The sequence below is a fragment of the Canis aureus genome, chromosome 27 (genome assembly GCF_053574225.1).
Source record: "Canis aureus isolate CA01 chromosome 27, VMU_Caureus_v.1.0, whole genome shotgun sequence".
Taxonomy (NCBI): Eukaryota; Metazoa; Chordata; class Mammalia; order Carnivora; family Canidae; genus Canis; species Canis aureus.
The window spans coordinates 43,498,414-43,510,430 of NC_135637.1; the positions used below are offsets into that span (position 1 = coordinate 43,498,414).

The following is a 12,017-nucleotide window of genomic DNA, read 5'->3' on the forward strand; positions in this document are numbered from 1 at the left end:
TTATTTGTTAATTCATGAGAGACACAAAGAGAGGCAGAGACATAGGCAGAGGGAAAAGCAGGCTCCCTGCGGGGAGCCCGATGTGGGACTTGATCCCAGGACCCCAGGATCACATCCCGAGCCGAAGGCAGATGCTCAACCACAGAGGCACCCAGGTGTCCCATTGGAGTAGCTTTTGAATATGAGCCTCAGACGCCAAATGTAAGCTCTTAACATGGACCTATAGTTTTATATTTTACAAGATACTCACCGATATTTACTTAAGTACAGTCCCAAACTATGTGTCCATGACTACCAGGAATAAGAAGTTCAATAAAATCACTATCCTAAAAGCCATGATCAACTTTGCCATATATAGTACAGTTCTGTGGACTCTAGTCACGGAGACGTGCATCACCTGGTCACAACTTCTTCATTTTACAACTGCGGGCTGGTCCCCTGTGACCAGCTTCTCCCTGACTCCTCCAACCCCAGCCCCTGCTGACCACACTCTACTCTCTGTTTCTGAGAATGTGGCATTTTCAGATTCCACACATTGGTGATATCATACAGCCCTGGTCTTTCTCTGATTTATCTCCTTTGCATAAGGTTCACAAGGTCCCCTCAAGTTGGTGCAGATGCCAGGATTTCTGTCTGTAAATTGCATTGCAGATATGCCACATCTTTATCTACTCATCCATCGACGCTTGGGTCGTTTCCAAGTCTTGGCTGTTGTGACTGATGTGATCATGGAAATACAGATATCTTTTCAGAGCCCTGTTTTCATTCCTTTGGCTATATACCTAGCCATTGGATGGCTGGAGTACGTGGTAATTCTATTTTAAATTTTTTGAGGCATCTTCATACTGTTTTCCAAAGTAACTGAGCCAGTTTGCATTCCCAAACAAGACCCAAAAGTGTCTTTTTTCTCTACATCCACACCAACACATTATCTCTTGTGTTTTTGATGACAGCCATTCTAACAGATTTAAGGGTGTACCTCACTGTGGTTTTGACTATTGCCATTTCCCTGATAATGAGTGATGATGTTGAGTGTCTTTTCATGTGTCTGTTGGCCATCTGGATGTCTTCTTTGTTTTTTTTAATAATAAATTTATTTTTTATTGGTGTTCAATTTTCCAACATACAGAATAACACCCAGTGCTCATCCCGTCAAGTGCCCCCCTCAGTGCCCGTCACCCAGTCACCCCCACCCCCCGCCCTCCTCCCCTTCCACCACCCCTAGTTCGTTTCCCAGAGTTAGGAGTCTTTATGTTCTGTCTCCCTTTCTGATATTTCCCACACATTTCTTCTACCTTCCCTTATATTCCCTTTCACTATTACTTATATTCCCCAAATGAATGAGAACATATAATGTTTGTCCTTCTCCGATTGACTTATTTCACTCAGCATAATACCCTGGATGTCTTCTTTGGAGAAATGTCTATTCAGTTGCTCTGCCAATTACTTATTTATCTATCTATTTATCTATTTATTTATTTTTAAATATTTTATTTATTATTCATGAAAGACACACACAGAGAGAGAGAGAGAGGCAGAGACACAAGCAGAGAGAGAAAGCAGGCTCTATGCAGAGAGCCTGATGTGGGACTCAATCCCGGGACTGTGGGATCACGCCCCAGGCCGAAGGTAGGCACTTAACCACTGAGCCACCCAGGCGTCATTCCTCTGCCAATTTTTTAATCAGATTTTGTTGTTGTTGTTGTTCTTGAGGTGTATAAGTTCCTTGTATATTTTGGATATTAATCATTTGCAAACATTATCTCTTGCTCTGTAAGCTGTTTTCTCATTTAGTCAGTGGTTACCTTTGCTGTGTAGAAGCTTTTCCACTTGATGCAGTCCTGTTTGTTGATTGCTGCTTTTGCTGCTTTTGCTTTTTGTGTCTTTGCCAGGAAATCACTGCCAAGACCAATGTCAAGAAGCTTATCCGCTGTGTTTTCTTCTGGCACTTTTATGGCTTCAGGTCTCATGTTTAAGTCTTTTAATCTCTTTTGAGTTAATTTTTGTGAGTAATGTAAGATAGAGACTAGATTTCAAATATTCTCACCACAAAAAAGAAATGATGATCAATGTGATATGATAGAGATGTTTGCTAACCCTGTGCTGGGAATCATATTGCAACATATAAATGCCTCACCTCCAAATAGTACACCTGAAAATTATACAATGTTATATGTCATTTATAGGTCAATTTCAAAAAGACGTCCTCAACTCAGTGATCTTACCTCATTTCTCAGGTTAAGGGCCTCAATTTTACCTTTTGTAAAACATCAGTTCCTTAGTGCTTTATGCTAATCTCTGGTGGAGTTAAGGTCGTGTGTTTTAATTGCAACAGTAGATCAAAATCATTGACTCTTTTTGAAACAATGGGAAATTTCCAGTTAAATGTAAATCTTAGGTGTGCAGTGGGATCACAAACGAGAGCTACATTTATCTTGATTTTGAAGCCTGTTAAATGATTCTGGATTGGAAGACTCTCCAGCAGTTGGTTCTCAGTCAGTTGGTCACCAGAGCTTACTTGAGCTGACTAAAAGTCAACATTACATTATTGGAATAATTTTAGTTCTGTTTCCATAGAAATAGTTTTGCACATAAGACAAATGCTAACATTTGTATTTAGCTTTCTATTTTTTCTTGCAGATGACAGCAGTGTTGTCTTTTAAATCACACATCTGAAGTAGTTGAGCTTTGGGGGTAAAGATAAAAGCGCCATCATATTTCATCGCATCTGTCATTCTCAATATGATCTTTAGGTAGGATCACATACTGCTAATTCTTTCTTCTCCTTGATGTGTTTTTATCTGAACTTTAATAAACATTATTAGGAAAAGTTACCCTATAGAAATGGCTATTGAAGATGAGATGAAATATAATATATATAAATATATAAAATATATAAATATAAATACAACCTGTATTATGTAACTAGATTGAAACATCTCACATACAGCAGCTCGTGTGAAAGGAAAATAAAGATTAAGTGTGGACAAGCTCAATATAGTCATTGAAATAGAAAACCTTTCTGGGGATCCCTGGGTGGTGCAGCGGTTTAGCGTCTGCCTTTGGCCCAGGGCGCGATCCTGGAGATCCGGGATCGAATCCCACGTCGGGCTCCCGGTGCATGGAGCCTGCTTCTCCCTCTGCCTGTGTCTCTGCCTCTCTCTCTCTCTCTCTCTGTGTGACTATCATAAATAAATAAAAATTTTAAAAAAATATAAAAAAAAAGAAAACCTTTCTGCTACACTGGCCATCTTTAATGGAAGTATTCTGTTGTAAACAAAGGGGACCCTCTTTCTCAACTCATACTTTGAAATCTATTGCTTGAAGGTGATGCTCATTTCTATCTTCCATTCTTAGACCAGCTGAGGAAACATAACTCAAAGAGTTAATGAAGGATCTTGATGTCTTAAAACAACTCAAATGTTAAAGAAACTCAACAGCCAGACCTGGGGGGAGGGGGGGGGCTAGAAGATACTATGGGTATCTTAAAATCGTGTCCCTTTCGAGGGCAGAGGTAAACTTCATTAGTTATCTGAAGTTGTATGGAAGCAGTTTTTGACACCAAATAACAAAACCTCTGATTTTTACTTTCCTTTTCTATAATCACTTAACTAGCTCTTTTACTATTTTTTAAGATTTTATTTATGTATTTGAGAGAGAGCGATCGCACATGAGTGGGGGGGAGGGGCAAAGGGAGAGAGAGAGAGAAAATCTCAAACAGACTACCGGCTAATTGCAGAGCCCAGTGCTGCTAGGGTTAATCCTGGGACCCTGAGATCATCACCTGAGCCAAAATCAAGAGTCCATTGCTCACCAACTGAGCCACCCAGGTGCTCCTTTACTAACTCCTTTATATACATTATGACATTTAATACCCCAACAGTTCCATAAATGTACTTTTTCATATCTTTTATGGATCACAAAGTTGTAGTTCAGAGAGGCTAGGTAACTTGCCAAAAGTCACACAGCTTCTAATTATTGGTATTGAGTTTGTACTACCTGTTCCCTGTTTCTTTCACTATTCCAAACTATCTCCTTACAGACTATCCTATACTCTGATGAATATTATATGGATAGTGTTTTCCTATTAGGTTCATAAGAAAAATAAAAAATCCTTTTCAATTCCTTTAGCTTTTTTTTTTTTTTCAGATTTTATTTATTTATTCATGAGAGACACAAAGAGAGCCAGAGACATAGGCAGAGGAAGAAGCAGGTTCCCTGCAGGGATCCTGATGCGGGACTCGATCCCGGGACCCCAGGATCACACCCTGAGCCAAAGGCAGATGCTCAACCCCTGAGCCACCCACATGTCCCACAATTGCTTTAGCTTTCAATAAACTCCTCCTGTACCTAATTTTAGTTGTTTGAAAATACCTCCCAAGCATACATATTCTTATACTAAAACTTAAGGATCTTGAAAAAACCTTCAAATTTCCTCACAATGAATAGGGTTCCATCTTTTGAAAGAGATGAATTCAGAGACACTTCAAAGTCCCCTAGACACTCTCCACTTTTACAATGGGTAGTATGTTTCTTTAAATTATGCTCATAAAATGATGAATTAAGTCAAGGAATGACTAGTCCTATTGTCAAATTTAATGAATTAATGTTTATTTCTATTATGTTCTCTCTCTAAATAGATGGCTTACAACATAATGCATTTTTTTCATACATTCCAGGTTACACAATTTGAGTTAATTCCTCTGCCTACTTTAATTCAGAGCCCACAACCTAATCCTAGGAATTGACGGCAATGGTTTATAGCAATTCTATAGCCAATATTTGCTCAAATAAACAAACAAAACAAAGTCCCATACCCAATACAACATGCATCACTGGCTATTCTTCAAGATCTCTGATTCTTTTCTAAAATTAAGCGTTATATGCAATGTAATGTGTGTGTTCACATGCATACGTGTGTGAGTAAAATAGGGTAAAAAAAAGTAAAAGGAAGATAGAATTGGAATTGTTTGGATCAAAGAAGAGGAACTATGTCCATTTCAGGCAACCGTACTCATTTTGCAATTGTTATTGTTGACTGATCAATGGTTGTTTATTTGTAAAAGGCTGGCCAGCTTTGTAAACAATGACTGTGTTTTAAACACATGACTTTCTAAACCCCGTCTTCCACTTTATAATTTGGAGCAAACTCAAGTTCTAATTCGACCATTTTCTTGACTGAAGAGAGAGGAGGCCACTGTAAAAACTCTCATGCGATCCCAACTAAAACATGACATTACCATGAACACATATTAACCATGTGACATGGCATCCCTGCAGAGCTCTGATTTAAAATATCTGAAAACTAAACTAAGGCTAACCTGAAAGTAAACTAATTGCATGATGTATAGCTACAGAGTCGGAAAATGTATGGACGTTGGGTTTGCTTCTGAGATCCGAAGCTGCTGGAGAGTAACCGGATACCATTACAGCACCCGTTGACGTAACCTACACTCTAAGCTCCTAAGGGATCCCTAAAGGGCAGGGCACCTCAAGGAATGAATATCCTGCATATTCCATATGAAAATACAAAACAGATTAAGCCATGGTTTACACTTGAGATCATCAGTACATAACACCTGTATTTAGAACTGTGAATCTAGGAGGTTGAGTTATGCAAATGGAAATTTATATATCACTTTTTAGTTATCAAATGCATTAGGTTAGAGCTTGTTCTCACAGTTGAATATAAGGCCCATAATTTTACTGGCAAAAAATAAAAAAAAATAAAATAAAAACAGCTATTTTCCTCTGACAAGACAGCAGCCATCAAGAATAAACTCATAAAAGCCTCCATAATATAAAAAAAAAAAAGCAATTTTGTGCTGAGGTCAGTATAAGCTAAACCTAAATGTGGATCCATACCAAATATTGAAACAGCCTGTTATAATTACTACGGCAGCATACTTACACAATCAAACCTATTCTTGAAAAAAACATCGGTTGGTTAATTTTAGTTATCTTTAAATCTAAATTAACTATCTGCGCAACGGTGTTTGGCATATTGACAACCTGGATCTGGTAGTCGGAATTCTAGAGCGGCTCCACCCCTTGGTATTATTCCTTGGTTATATCATATCACAGGATGGAAAGCATTTTCCAGATGTTGCTAAGGTCATTTATCAGTTAATCTTAGAGGATCTGGACACTGCTCACCTAATCACATGACTGCTTTCATAGCAGAGCGCTGCTGGCTATGTAGTGTAGAAGTTCATGATTCTTCCCTGGAGGGGGATCTGATGTCTTGTGTTTTCTGCTGCGTGAAGGACCCACAGCACAGGGACCTGCAGGCAGTGGAAAGAGGCACGCAGCACACAGCCGACCAACAAAGCAGGACTGCAGTCCTGGAACTTCAAGGAGCTGAGTTCTGCCAATGACATACATTAGACTAACAGAAGGAGCCCAGCCTAGCCAACACCCTGATGAGGGCTGTGACACCCCGAACAGAGACCAAGCCACACTATGCTGGCCCGCTGACCTACAGGACCATGAGCAATACAAGCAATACATAGGGGCTGTTTTCAACTATTGTGATAGTTGTGATACCTTGTTAGGCAGAAAGAGAAAATCAAGTCAATGACCCATACTGAGTGAGTCTCAATTAATTGTTACATAATGTGTATCTTGTACCCGATTAGCCAAAAAATCCTATGGGCACACACAGAAAATCAAAACCTCAGACTAAAATACTTGTTTTAAAAACCTCACTCTTGCAATTCCAAGATCCTCACACATTTTTTGTTCATCTATCCATTCATTCATCCATCCATAGATTCTCTCAAAAAATTACGAGGAATTGTATTTGTCTCTACAAATTCAATGCTGAACAACATCATACATTTTCTGCCCTTATTGATTTTATAACCACCTCTATAAGAGTGATTTCTTCTTTGCTCACTTAAATTTGAGCCAAGTGTGATAACTGTATTTTTAGTAATATAAGTTGCATGACATTCCCATACTTTTGAACTTAAATTTGAACATATATGTTGTAGGGACGTGAGTTTTCATAAACTCTAATTAACGTGTTTGTCATTAGTGATTCTACAACAGCAAATTATATATTATTAGAAATGAAAAAAATGTTATGAGGTAGGGTAGGCATACATATTAAGATGAATTTGGCCTGTTCTACAAATTATTTGGACAATAATGGAATGTGTAAATAACTGACAGGGCACCTTTGAAATATATCAACTAAGAACATCGTGATAGTCTAAAATCTCTGTGTGCTGCAGATAATTAGAAACATTAGAGTGGAATCTTCAAAACTTCTCTTAGACGTTGATGTATTATTCCTAGTTTCTTAGAGAAGGGAAGAACAAATAGGGGATATTGTGATACGATAATGAAGATCTATTCTGAGGGTAGGACAAGATTCTAGGAAAGATGAAACTGTTTGCTGGAAGATACCAAAAAGTTCTCAGTGACACAGTGTACCTGCTTGTACCACCAGCCCACCTCACTGATAGAACGGGTAAGAACCAGGCATGAAAGATGATAAGGATGGTGAAGAAGAGGAGGAATTCCAGGCAGGCAACGTTATTTATCATATTTGGGAGATTCTTTTATGTGCCAAGATCTCTGGGAAGAACAGTATATATATTTTATGTTTATTCCTCACTGCATAACAGTAAGTTAAGAATCAGTTATTCCTATTTTAGAAATGTTCCTATTTTATATAAGTGAGCAGCAAACTGTTAGATTTTAAATAATTTGTCCTGCCTTTTTTTTTAAAGAGATTTTATTTATTTATTCATGAGAGACACAGAGAGAGAGAGAGGCAGAGACACAGGCAGAGGGAGAAGCAGGCTCCACTCAGGGAGCCCGAAGTGGGACTCGATCCCGGGTCTCCCAAGATCACACCCTGGACTGAAGGCGCCGCTCAACTGCTGAGCCACCGGGGCTGCCCGGTAATTTTAAATGACCCATTTTCCTGACATATTTATCCTATTGTATTTGTTACACAACATTGGAAACATTGAATACACATTTTTGAAAGTGCCCAACTTCATTTAATAATATATCATGCGGTCATATAATTAATGACTAAAGCATTTCAACAAAGGATTTGAACCAAAGACCATGCCAACATCTATGCCCTGAAAAATAATAACCACGAATTTGCCTCTTCCAAAGCCGCTTGTCTAAGCCAATCCACCCAGACTTCTAAGTCAACTTTATGAGAACATAAAAAATCTCCAGCTCTGGAAATAGGAATAGAAATCAGAGCAGACGGGCTTCCTGCAGGGAGGGATGGGTGGCACGGCCTGGGAATCAGACTCCACTTCAGCCTTCCTAGCCTTTGGGGCGTCTTTGTAGAACAGCCTCGTGTCAGACTCGTACATTCAACTACTTACTAAAGGTCTCCCCCTACATTTACAAGGTCTCAGCAGACAGTATCATCTCCCCCTTTTTCTTTGCTTTCCCACATTTACACCCCCTCTCTTTGTAAATCAGAGTGATGCCGTGTCCCAGGCCAGCTACGTGACTCATTCAACCTACGTCTCCATCCCCGCCCAAGCTCTCCACCCAGCTCCAGCCAGGCCCTCATTGTCTCTTTCCTAACCTCCTCCCACCACCTCGTAGCTGCACTCTCTTTGTCCAGCGCCTTGTTATTATGATCACACTGATGCCGTGATGGCCCTTTGGGGGATGCATGGCCAGTCGTCTGCATGGCAACCATAGACTCAACTTGCCTATCACACAGGACCTCACGTCCATCTTCCATTCTCTTTAGTCTCATCTCACGTCATCCTTGCAAACTCACTGCTTTCTGCAGCTGTACTTCAGTGCCTGGGTTTGGGGAAGGCGTTACATGGTCCACGACTCTGTGTTTTTGATTCGTTTGCTCCCTGTCCTTGTGTCCTCCACACTGTCCCAGTTGCTCCTCTGCTATTGGGCACAAATCTTCAGCTTTCTTATGTCTCTCTGCCCCTGGATCCTGAGTCTCTGGAGGGTAAACTAGTACCAAGTAGTTGAATACCTGTGGTTCCTTACCAGATACTTGAAGGGTCAAGATGAGAGAAGAAAAAACACTATTTACATAGAGCCCTCCATTATGCCAAGTGTTTTCAATCTGCATAATTGGTGCTTTGAAAGAGAGATTCAAGCCAAGTATCAATTCAATCCTGAAAGAGAAACAAAGGTGTTAGACTAACATTCATGAGAGTGGTAGACATTGACTTACACCTAAAAAGAGACAATTTTTAGTAGCATGAGTGATATTCTAGGGCACACGCAAAGGCATTGTCAGGAACGCGTAGATTGTGGCCAGGGAATACAAATCTAAATTCCATTTTATTGGGCATTTACACAGGAGTCCTAGGAGACGACAGTAGAAAGCTTGGGTCATGACATCAAACGCTTTTAGAAACGAGCGGGAAAATCTATAATTAATTCTGAAAGCAATAGGGAGTTAGTAAAGATTACTTCTGATTTCCTTGAGACCTAATTAAATCTCTGTTTAAGCAGATCATGGAAAGTTCTTTTATGACTCAAAATGAGATTTATCAATATCCAAACTTCCAATCTTATTTAAAAGTAAGAATATTTCAAATTATTACTATCACACAATTATATAAAATAGTTGGATATTTACTTAGCCCCACTACTAAATGAAAAACAAGTTGGGAAAGTGTCCTACCTTTTTCCTAATGAACCTAAATCTAGTTTATTCCTCTTTTTAATTTTTCCAGGCACTTTGGGATTTTGCAGTCATCGGGGCGATCGTTATAAATTCTCACTCACTCTTTAGGATTAAAAAAAATGAGTATATAAGATTTTTTTCTTCCTGTTTTCAATTCTGAATACGTTCAGTGTTCAGAAAGAAATCTTTGCTCAGGGTTCAACTCAAGAGTCAGATCTGTACTTACTAAACATCTCCATTCAGACTTACCTTACTATACTATATATTTAGTCCATTTAAGAAGTTTTACCTGCTTATTACTGCACTAGACCATTCCAAGGGTTCTCTGTTGCAAGCACCAGCTTCACGTTGTTTAGGAGATACTTCCTACATTCTGTTACCCCTACAGGCACTTCTGTGCTTGTCACACTTCTGTGCATTGTGGTTTCTAGCTCTTAGGAGGCTGCAAAAAGGATAATTTTTTTTTTTTTTTGCATTGAAGCTACACAAGGAACTTGGTAGCTATTTTACAGTTAACATAATTCTTCTTTTTAAAAATCTTCTATCCTCTTGGTTGTGTTGGGCACATGATATAGGATAAGGGGACACAGAGTGTACAAAAGACCAGATCAAATATGATCACCTAATAGGGTCTAGAACATTCAAACAGTTCTCCATGTGTAGTTATATAATCTCTCCCAGGGTAAGTGTTGCCTCGTTAACTTGCTTCATTATGTAAGTGCCATCATCAACGAATTAAATAAAAAATATCAAGCCAACAAAAACTTATTAAGCACCTTTTAATGTGCAAATTGCTTCCCTGGGCACCCAGAGTAAGATGGGTTTTCAAATAGGTAGATGAACATACTCTCTCCTCTGTTTTATCTTTTTTTTTTTTTTTTTAAGATTTTATTTACTTATTCATAAGAGACACAGAGAGAGAGGCAGAGACACAGGCAGGAGAAGCAGGCTCCCTGAGGGGACCCCTCTGAGGGACCCCGGGATCATGCCTTGAGCCAATAGCAGAGACGTTCAACCACCGAGCCATCCAGGTGTCCCTCCTCTGTTTTATTTTATAATTATTTTCTAATGATCACCGGTATGTCTTTAAGTCTCTTTATCTATTTTCATGCTTTCTTGTGGTGAAAGCTTGGGTATTTGAGAAAGTTCAGTTCACTTTGCTGAGGATGTAACATGGCAGAGAAAGTGGCAGGTAGACCTTCGCTTGCCCTGTCTCCATCCGTTGTGCCTCCACCACCGTGTTACTGGGCCAAGGAAGTGACGGACATTCCCAGGAGGATACGCGGAGCATTTGCCCAGTGCGGGGCCACTTCACGGAGAGTACACGAAGTTGTCCACACCTTCCAGGCGCCTGCACTTAATTGGACTCATTATGACTGGAATGGAGCACTTCCTTTAGGGTAAGACATTACTTCTCTGAACGAGGTACTGTTGGGTCCACTAGTCTCATTTTATAGATGACATTACCTGCTCTCCTTTGTAGGTGGCAGAAATAAACATCTAAAGGGCAGTCTGCTGGACACCAAGCTCGCAGCCTAGAACCCTGTTCTATGCTCGGCTCCCTGTAACTTACTTCCTTCTGAGTCTGGATCCAGAAGACAGTGCAGCCCCGCAGGGCCCAGATCCCCCATTGCAACACACAGCCCTACGTACAGTCTCCTTTACCCTCTCAAAAATGAAACAGTTCAGGGAAAATAGAATCAAAGCATACTCTGTGATATAAGCAAGTGCTATCCTCAGAGAATAGCCTGGAAAATTTGGGGAAGAGTGTACATCGGGCTCCCTTCCTACCTAAATTCCAACAGAGCTATCCAGCAGCTACAATGATGCCCCGATGAGAAGGACTGGATGCTGCACAACTTCTAGTTTGAACTCAGTAAAAATGAAACTTCCTGAAAGACGTTTTTCTGTCATGTTTAGAAGCCCAGTGGGTGACGGAGTCGGATATGAACAGTTAGGATAGCTGGCTGTTTTGAGGATTTCCGAACGGAGTTAACTTATTGCCATCATCTGCTTCCTAAGCTCATTTGCAGTCACCAGCTGTTAAGGGGAGGTTTTTATATTTAACAATAGGAAACATGCATCTGGACACCAGATTTCTTGTAGTTTTTACAGACATCTATAATATACTACGAGAAAGGAGAGAACCAATTCAGTTTTAGTTGTAAAATTATCTCAGAATATTTATTATGGATTCGTTTTATTTATGTGTATGTTTATGTGTGTCTGCATATGTGTGTGTGGCTATAGTTTTAGTTTTAGAAGACTCCTCTAACCCATAATTCTAATTTTTCATTGATCCTGAAGTATACTCAGTGATATTAAAAAAATAAAGTAGAAATTACCAAAAGATGACTATAGTACAGTT

The 12,017-nt window shown here is 39.6% G+C and overlaps 1 protein-coding gene across 7 annotated transcripts in view; it reads right to left on the minus strand.

Annotated features, from left to right (window-relative positions):
• Positions 1-4,586: 4,586 nt before the first annotated feature.
• The window catches only part of ZWINT (ZW10 interacting kinetochore protein), a 55,757-nt gene continuing 48,326 nt past the window's right edge, over positions 4,587-12,017 (minus strand). For 6 of the 7 annotated variants that reach the window (XR_013366077.1, XR_013366078.1, XR_013366075.1 and 3 more), the window contains one exon: positions 4,587-10,091. The gene's annotated coding sequence lies outside the window, so the exon portion shown is untranslated. The remainder of the gene's footprint in view (positions 10,092-12,017) is intronic. The other variant, XR_013366076.1, reaches the window with a different exon arrangement.